The 9,961-nt window shown below is 45.7% G+C and overlaps 1 pseudogene; it reads left to right on the top strand.

The window, feature by feature from the left end:
• The first annotated feature begins 3,301 nt into the window (after positions 1 to 3,301).
• On the top strand, positions 3,302 to 6,215 carry LOC125539892 (annotated as a pseudogene).
• The last annotated feature ends 3,746 nt before the right edge of the window (positions 6,216 to 9,961 follow it).

The following is a 9,961-nucleotide window of genomic DNA, read 5'->3' as shown; positions in this document are numbered from 1 at the left end:
TGGAAATTATCCTACGACCCTTGCTGCGTGGATGTTCAGTTCACAATTAATTTCGGGGGCATCACATAGATCTACATTTTCACCAACCCACATCTCCTGTAAGTGAAGGGAACCTTATGGATCTAGATCTTGGAGTTCTTTTGTGTTCTCCTCCCTTGTTCTTCCTCTCGTATTCCTCCATAACACTAGTTGTTTGGGTGGGATTTGAGAGTGAAGTACTTGAGCACTTCGTGTGTGTTTGCCATTGCATTAGTTTCATCGGTTTAAGTTCTCTACGGTGATTCGTGGAAATGGAAGTTGAAACGCTTATTTCTCTTGGGTGTTTGGACAACCTAGAACTTCTTACTATTGGATGCTTGTGCGCCCTAGACGGTTGGTGTTGTCTCAAAACTCAATCATTATGATGTAAAGCTTCGGGCAAACTTCGAGAGTCTCCAATTAAGTTGTAGAGATTGCTTTGAGTAATTTGTATGGGTTTGGTAACCGCTCTCAAGGGTCTCCATTTGTAATGGTTCTGTGATCGTCCTCAAGGGTCCCTTGGTGGATTTGGGACACCTTATTCTCATCGCGTGAGGGTCCCTTAGTGGATTCACGTCACCTTTCACTGAACCGGCGACCTCCTGCTTTGAAGTACGATGCACTAACCATCCCCAACACCAAACATCATGTGATTACTTCAACCTTTTCTTTTTTCATTCTTTCTACTTTCCTTTTTCCCTTTTTCTTTTTTGTTTTTATTTTTTCTTCTTCCTTGTTCAATGAACCTTTTTCAAATTCATGAATTTTATCTTGAAAATTGACGAACTTCTTCAAACTAGTGAACTTTTTTTATCAAATTCATTGATTTTTCGTGAATTTGATGAACTTTTTTTCAAATTAGATGATTTTATTGTTCGGTAGGCCCCTGATACTTAAGGAAACAATTTCCAACCGATCTTTTATGATTCCGTAGCGCAGCACGAGCATCTTACTCAAATATTTACTCTTATGAAAATCTAAATTGGTGATGATGGTGTGCCTGCCATCTTACAGTATAGACCGCCCGATCTATATCTAACGGATAGAAAGCAAACTACAACAATTTTGTAAAAAGATGCCCGCACCTCTCTCCACATTTGCAAATAATACCTTCCTTCGTTGAACCGTATCTCCCACAACTTTATTGTTGAGAAATTAAAAAAGAAAGCCTCTAGAACAATCTGGCATGGTGGCTGCTCGTGGCGTCGTCCATCCCCATGCATCCACTCAGTCCAACCACCAATCACCACCACGCCCACTCCTCCTCATCTTATCTCTCCTCATTCTCGAGATATCATTAGTTTTTACACATGGGATTACTCCTGCATGGATCAATCACAATAGGTGTTTTGTAAAAAAAATGCATCTTGATGTTCCATGCAATGCACAAGTATCTTGCTAGTAAGCAACTTAAATAGGACTGCAGATTGAATACGTAATTCAGCAGGAGTTTTCTGCAAAATCGCCACGATGGTAGGGGTGGATTAACGAGCTGCTCAGCTCGTTAAACTCGTGCTCATTAAGTTCGCGTTCATTGAGACTTGGCTCATTAAGCTTGTTAATAAAACCCTGCTCGGTTCGGTTCGTTTCAAGCCCGTTAAGCTCGCGAGCGCTCGTTAACAGATTCTGATGTGTTAGGTCTACATGATGAGTGTGTAGATGTGGTTTTTAAAAAGGAAGATGGTGACTACAAAAGAAAGTGCACTAGTTTGTTGCTTCATATGTAGATAAAAATATGTAGATGGGTTGAGGTGCTACAAATTTTTTGTCACTTGAGATAAAAATATGTGTTATGTTGTTACTAACGAGCTTAATGAGCTACTTGTGAAACTCGTTAGCTCGTTCGTTAAGCTTATTAAGCTTAACGAGCTGAAATCAATAATTGACTTTGTTTATTAAGAAGCGAGCCACGAGCTTGACGAGCCGAACTATGGAGCGCTCATTGACTCGTGAGCAACGAGTTTTTGGTCCAGCCCTACACGAAGGTGAACTGGAAGTGGCCCAAAAAACAGCCCGTTTGACCAGCTCTGGCCTCTGGGTCGCACGCGCGTATTGCGTGAATAAAAGACCAAGTAGGCAACTACCTAAACACCCCCTCCCCCCGACTTGTCCCCAAATCCCTAACGCTGCGTTTGGATGTCCGTATTGAGTCCTCTGAATCGGATTTGGTATTCGCTGGCCTCAATTCAGCTATTTGGGTGCGCACCGAAATGTTCGGGCTGTAATGGGCACAATACACGAGCGAAATCGCTCTCACCCGCGTAACCTACCCGCGATACAGACCTCCCTGGCTCCGATTTCGGTCGAATTGGCCATCTCCCGCAAAAGAAAACGTTTGGACACATAACCTCGCGCGAGACCTGGCTGGCTGTCTCCTTCCTCCGCGCGACCAAAAGCTTCAGGAGGCGGGCGGCGCGGCGGCGGCGGCGACGCAGGTATCCATCCCAACTCCCCGATCTCCTCCTCTCTCCGGCGGCAGCAGCGCCTTCAAGCCCCCTCGCCCGCCGCCCCTTACCTTTTTCCTGCAGCTCACTCTTCTCCATCCCTGCACCGCACGGCTGTCGCCGGATCTCTCTGGCCGACTTAGGCCTTCCATTCCGCCCATCTCCAGCGGCGTCAGGCCATCTCCTCCCATGCCTACAATAGCCCTCATGTCCTTCCCATCTATTCTGGACGTCGAAACCCTTGTCATTCGCCATCTTCTTGTTCCCTTTCCCTCGATGTCGTTCTTCCCCTTCCCTGGATCCCTTCTTCAGCTATAAATTCGAATTGGTGTTTATTTGGTTTTGCAAGCATTGGAAGAGGTATCAAGCTGCCATGTGCGCCATGGTGATGGAGTACCCCATGTCCTTGCTCCTCCAATGTATATGTTTCATTGCCGAGAGAAATGATTGGTGGCATTTAGAACTTCAACAGGACAAATCAACAACTCCTTCTGCACAACACCGTTACGTGGCTTCAGACCCAAAACGTCACAAAGAAAAGTTCAGTTGGACAAGAGAAACTTATATTGTTATATAATGCATTTCTAGAATATTTGTTAATTTTTATTGCTATATATCCATTCAATTATAGCCACACATGGGGGTACAAATTTGATGCATATAGAAGAAAGCACTATCCAATTCCATAGTTTGCCATCCAAACAAAATTTGGTATTGAAACATACTAAGATTCCATAAGCCAATTCAATGGGCATCCAAACAACCGAATCCGTATTCGTATGCATTACATTTTCCTGACTGAATTGGAATTAAAACCAATTCAATACAGAGGCCTTCAATACAGACATCCAAACGCAGCGTAACCCTAACCCGAAGATGGCGGCAGCTGAGGAGGGGAAAGCGATGGCGGCGGCTGAGGAGGGGAAAGCGATGGCGGCGGCTGAGGAGGGGAAAGCGGAGGGGAAGATGGCGGCTGCTGAGGAGGGGAAAGCGGAGGGGGCCTCCTATCCTGACCGCTCGACCCCCCCGATCCTCGAGGTCGCCCTCGGCAAGGATTTCGTCGACATTCCCTCCAACGCCGACGAGAGCCCCGCCTGGTTGCTACTCGTCGGCGTCATGAGCGGCGGCCTACGCTTCCACCGTTTTGGCGTGGCGAGATCTGGGCGGATCTCCGGTCGGAGCGACGACACGCTCCAGATCTTCCACGACCTCAAGAAGCCACAGGGTTGCAGCCGGAGCGCCCGCGCAGCCATGGCATCTGACGGCCGCTCGCTCTGCCTCTTGCAGCGGGTCGAGAAGGCGCAAACCGAGGCCCTTCAGCTTCAGCTTCCGGCTGAGGAGGAGCTGCCGGCCGAAGTACTGCTTCCCCCGTTGGATCCAAGCATGCGTGGCCGGTGCGTGCCCATCTCCGCCGATGGCCACATATGGGCGGTGTTCCGCTAGCTTCTGTTCTGCCACCAGCTTCCGTCTCGTCCTGCAACGCCTGGTCATCCAAGAGGAAGAGGGCGTGGCGGGACAACATTGGGAGCAGGTCGGCGGCCCCTTCATCCAACATTGCAAAGTCGAGCTCTCCCACCCCATGTGGAGTCCTGACTTGCTCCAGGGCTACGCAGTGCTCCCTGGCCAGGGCCCTGACGGGGGCACGCTCATCCTGCTCTCCCTCAGAAACTGCCTTTTCTTCACCTTCAATTGCTCCGCCCCTAATTCAGGCTGGACCAAGGTAACCCACACCTCAAAGGACAAGTATTACGTCCCTATCCTTGGCCGTGGGGTGTATGCACAAGAAAGCAATGCTGTTTACATGGTTCGCAAAGATGTCATCTACGCATACAAGCTCAAGCTCGGGCATGAAGAGACAAGTCTGAAGCTGGATCCCCCTGTGAAGATTTTCTTTCCTTCTGTTACAAGAAGCATGGCGCATAGCTTCCTCACCCATCTCGGCCGCGGGGTCATGTGCTGTGTCTGGATCTGGTGTGGGGCTCTCATGCTGGCGTGACCACCTACACGCCATTATCACCACCTTCCACCTTGGTCCTGAGCCTTCGGATCTCAAGCTCCTGCACTCCACCTCCCGCCAGGTTGACATGTTGTTGCCTATGAAACACCTTGATGAATTTGAATTCTGCTTTCTCCAGTAAGTCCACTGAATCCATGCATTCATTTTGACCATTAATCCATGCATTCTTTTTGGCCATCTTGCTTACAAATTAATCTTCTGTTCACTTATCTATCACTTAGAGAGTATAAGGATGACAAGGCGCTGCCGCCTCAAGCCCATGAAGAGGGAGTACTGCTTCATTATCGTTGCAGGTCTTGATCCACAAGCTTGAGCTTGGCTTAGATATTTCATTTCAGGTTTCTTGTGCATGACATATTTTGCTTCTTGCATGCAGGCATCATTTCCCAGGAGGTCCTCCTTCTCCCTATGTGAAGCCACATATGGACAAACATCTCTTGTTTATTATCTGCCAAGCTGGTTCGCAATCATTTATCTATAAAACCAGTCTCATGGATCTGATTCCAAGGTTAGGAATAGCTCCTCCTCTCAAACCGCATTATATTGTACATGGAGATGATGATGGTCAGAGGCACTTTTTTGTCACTAGCTCAGAACTATGTGCCGTCTCATTCCTGAAAGATGGCATGCATGTGCTTAACCTGGACACCAGACGTCAGGATTTCGATCACCTTGCACGGCGGCCTGTTTCTCCATTTGATCCTTTTGTAATGGTTATCCAAGTTGGTTGCGCAACTCTTGCTCTTACTGAAACTCTCCACGTTTATCGTCAGTCGCACCTTATTCGCCCTACTGGATCGACCTCATGGGTGCGCTGCGTCGCAGATCGGTCTCACCTTCTTGACAGGAAGGTCAAGCTGTCCGGATATGTAGTAGTGGGTGATGATTCCTTTATAGTCTGTGATACTGTCACATGTTCTTGTCTTCGGTTTGACCTGAATGCCAAGCAGTGGCATGTTGTCATGCCTTGGGCTCCTTTGGGAGAATGCCTGCCAAGGGATATGTCCAGATACTCCTTCCTAAATGGCAGATGTGTATTTGTTGATGGTTTTATCTACACATGCTCACGAAATGGGCTTGCTGCTTATGAACTACTCTCTGAAAATCATTGTGTGTACCTCAAGGACCCAATCTTTTTCCCATTCTCATGGAAGAGTGAAGACTGGCAGAGTGAAAGAATGTGTTTGGATTATGCTGGAAAAGACGTCAGCTCAGGTGCCATCTTGTTTTGGGTGGTGCAAGGTGAATCTCTCTTCTCTCTCTCTCTCTCTCTCATATGCATTTCATTGAAAAGATGCCATGGCCTCTAATGCTCTTGTATATATATAGGTTTGCAAATTAAATCTCGCCCCCTCAAGAATCAGCTATGGATCACTGGCGTCCAGGTTAAGACTGAGAAAACATCCAGCAAGAGCATGAAACCGGTGGGAATTAAGCATGTGGTCTCTGCCACACGTCTGATTGATCAAGAGAAAACAATTGATCAGAAGGAAGTAATCAGTACCAGATGTTGTGCTGTCTCTTTCTGATGCCGTATTATGGCACCTTATTTTATGGTGTTCCAATTTGCCAGTTATTTTGCTCACAAGTCAACTTGTACTTTATTTTGGTAAACTCTCATTTGACCAGCTATTGACAAGTGAACTTGTTCTAAGTGAAGTTGTACGCATCTCTTGATTGCGACCGGATAGTACCAGAGATGTTGTGCTGTCTCTTTCTGATGCCCTATTATGCCACCTTTGTGGTGTTTGGAACGGCCAGTTATTTTACTCATAAGTCAACGTGTACTTTATTTTGGTAGACTCTCATTGGATCAGCTAGTGACAAGTGTATGCACCTCTTGGTTTTTCTGTGAATTCTGTGAACCAGCTAGTGGCAAGTGTATGCACCTCTTGGTTCTTCTGTGAATTCTGTGAACTTGTATGCACCTTGCTTGGAACTGTAAAGTTGAATTAGGGATGTGCATTGGGTTTATATGAAGTGATAAAATGGCCATTTATCACAAAGTTCAGCATTAATTATTGGGGCCACTACAATATAGACAACCTTTAATTCATTTAAGCAAATCAGGTGTTGTGTGGTGTTACATAACCTGAGGATATGTCACTTCTAACCTTTCTTTTTGATTTTTGATTTACATGTTTTGGCTAACCTTCTACCTTTCTTTTTGTTTTTGGGTTTACATGTTTTGTTTTGGCTCGCTTTGGCCCTTTTTTTTTGCCTAAGGAGAGCTGTTTTTAGGATTGCTTCGCCAAGCCGTACTTATTGCACTTGTTTGATTCAAATTAAACAGTAATAAGATAAAAAAAGGCCCTCCCCCCGATCTCCTAACGAAGTAGGGCACATGTACCATCTTGATATGTGCCAAAGTCTTTTCTCCTTTTCTTTTGTGGGAACCTAAAATTACGGTTTTTTTCCTTTTCTTTTGTGGAACCTAAAATTACGTCTTCTCTTTTCTTTTGTGGAACCTAAAATTACGTTTTTTATTTTGGGGGACTTAAGAACAAAAAATTACCGTTCTTTTTTTTTTGAAACCAGAAAAATTACCGTTCTTTTATTGGAACGCAGAATTCCAGTCTCCCCTACCTACGTTCCTGTTTATTCAGCGATATATGAGTGACCTGGACCTAATTCCCGTAGAACAATGTCCGAGCTCATGCTCCAGCTGGTGGTTGAAGATGGACTCATGTTGATGCTTAGGCTAACTTCCCTGGTTCGAGTCCTGACTTGGGCGAGGGGGTTGCTTAGAGATTTTCTCCTATAAAAATATGCCGTCAAAGGCTAGTCCTGGCCGGTCTCTTTTTTTTAAGAATCATGTTGATGCAGCAATAAAAAGACATGGTGATAGGGGTGTTATCGCTGCTATTACTGGGGAGTATTTGGGTTCCTCTATATCACTAACTTTACGGATCCGGAGACCCTCGAAGCTATGGCCTATGGCGCATGCAGGCGCTGTCTCGATTGACTATGAAACGATTCAAGGCAATCACTCGGGATCATCAGGAATGATCATCAAATAAATTCAAGGCAATCACTCGGCATCATTAGGAATGATCATCAAAGAAATTCAGAGGAAGATGGAAGATTTTGAGTTTGTTTAGATCATTCACGAGAAAAGAGAGCGCATGTGTTGGCTATAGCAGGCACTACCTTAGGCGTAGGTGTCGGTGCTGAATCCGACAGATCTTGAGGTAGGGTCCTAAGCTAGGCGTCTTGTAGCGATAGTAACATGGACACATGATTTTATCCAAGTTCGAGATTGTATTCATATATTGGGGATAGTATAGTACAGATATCTACCATGATATCGTTGTAATGAATATAAGATGTCCTATTGACTAGCGTAGTCTCGGTTTATATAATGCATCGGAGGCCTAGGGTTTAGAAGAGTCCTCGTCTTGTGCGCTAAGTCTTGTGGAATCTTCTTTGTATACGTCATGGGCTGCCTGAAGTGGCCCATTCGCGAACCGTCATGGGGGTCCTCTTTCCGACCTACCTGGTTGGGAGACGACGTGGTGAGTACCCCATAGTCCAGGACTCCAACAGTAGCCCCTTGAACCGATCTTCTAGTTGGGGACGCTCCTCGGTTCTTCCGAACTGTTCTTTGTCTTCGGTCGTCGGTCTTGAAATCTGGTTCAACAAATCTTCTCATCTTTGATCTTCAGGATCGCTGATGTGTATTCGAAGAGTTCACACGTCGAGCATCCGAGGAGCCCCTTAAGTTCGCGACCTTTATCAATGCCTTATTATTTTTATGCCACACCCCGGGTTTAAAGTTTTTCCCGTGCGACGGTGTCCTCTTGCAGCCGAGTTCCAAAGCAGGACCGCATCTGAGGTGTCTCTATGCAGCCGAGCTCCAACGCCGGTCTGCATCTGAGGTGTTATAGATTAACTCAATTTGAAAAAGTTGAAGGGGTTCTAGCTTAATGCCTGAAAAGTCCTATGTGAAGCTGGCCACTCACATTTGAGCTTTATGCTGGTCTGCTTCCAAGGTGGTGCACCACCTCAGCCTTGGGCTCATTTTTTGCGGATATTTTTTCTGAGTGGTGTAGTTTATTCTCTCTGGAGATGTATAACCAGTAGCCCTCAAGATGTGTGACGGCCTAAAATTTGAGATGCACTTGAATGATAACATAAAACCGTTGATCTCGGTAGCCCCTGAGACTCAGGTCGATTCACATAATGGTCTGAGGATCAAGTCCTTCCTCAGTAGTATACTTTTAGGAACGGAAACACGGTGCGCAATAGTTCTCGAGACTCAGACTGGGTGCGGCCGACCAACTAGAGTATCATAATCTCCTCGGAAACCATTTTGCACTTTGATTTTTAATTGAATCGTCAATGCAGTAGCCCCCGAGCCATATGTCGGGTGGCAACACCTGATCAGGGGATTGATGTACCCCTTTAATGGCTTTTAATTGAGAAGCGCGAAACCCAGTAGCCTTCGAGCCTTAATTTGGGCACGGGTGGCCGAATTAAGGGTCGACATGCGTTTGACACAAGATTTTGTTACATTTAACACATACTTTTTGGCAAGAGAATAAAGATCTCTTAAATAAGCTAGAGCTAATCAAAGCCAAGCTTGCCGAGTCGCAGAAAGAAGTGTCCAATGTCAAGAAATTCACCCAAGAGGCACATGGCAAGTTTAATATCTGACCTATGCTACCATATGATGATTACCTATGCTCGAGAAGCGTGGACCATGGCTAAAAGCACTATCGTCTATTGAAGACCGAAGTGCTTGCAAGGTCAGCCCCAAGGGTACTAATGGAAAGGAAATTAAGGCCAACAAGAATTATGTGAACATCATGCCTGCTGCTCGGCTAACCGAACATGATTTTCTCCTCGATACCCTTATAGATGGCCTTGAATAAATTTTGTAAACAGTTAATGCTGAATGATGACTTTATGTATCTATGTACTTTTGTCATTTTGAACGCTCATATCCGCAGATTTTATACTCCTTTAACCAGCCATCGGCTTCTACTTCCTCGTCCAGAGGACAAGGAGTATACCCAACGTCAGCCTGAGTCCTCGGGCAGCGCTTGTAGGGAACAAGGCAATCCGGCCATAAGGTCACAAAAAAATATCCTTGCAGAGAGTTATGTTATATTGATATTTAACACAAGTCACATCTTCAGTGAAAAATAGTTCCTCCAACAGTTCCTTTTCCTAGGGTGTCATGTTAATCACGACGAATTAGCCGATATCCCAATATACTTGCTCGAAGCCTTGACTCCAGAATATCCTCTGTGTAATAGGTACACTCTATCCCCTACGTCTAGCGCCCTTTAAAAAGCCTTGATTTTCACTTCCTGTGTTGTCGGCCAATTATATTCTTGTGACCGCCTGCTTTCGGCTTCACCGATTTGAGCTACTTGCCAGGTTGACCCAAAAGTAATAATCGCAGAGGTGCTCTCTTTACCCCTTAGACAAATTCGTTGGAAACGTAAGCAGTAAGCACATGAGTGAGGCAACCTAG

The sequence above is a fragment of the Triticum urartu genome, chromosome 2 (genome assembly GCF_003073215.2).
Source record: "Triticum urartu cultivar G1812 chromosome 2, Tu2.1, whole genome shotgun sequence".
NCBI lineage: Eukaryota > Viridiplantae > Streptophyta > Magnoliopsida > Poales > Poaceae > Triticum > Triticum urartu.
Note: the sequence above shows the minus strand (reverse complement) of the source record. Positions and strands in the feature narration are given on the sequence as shown.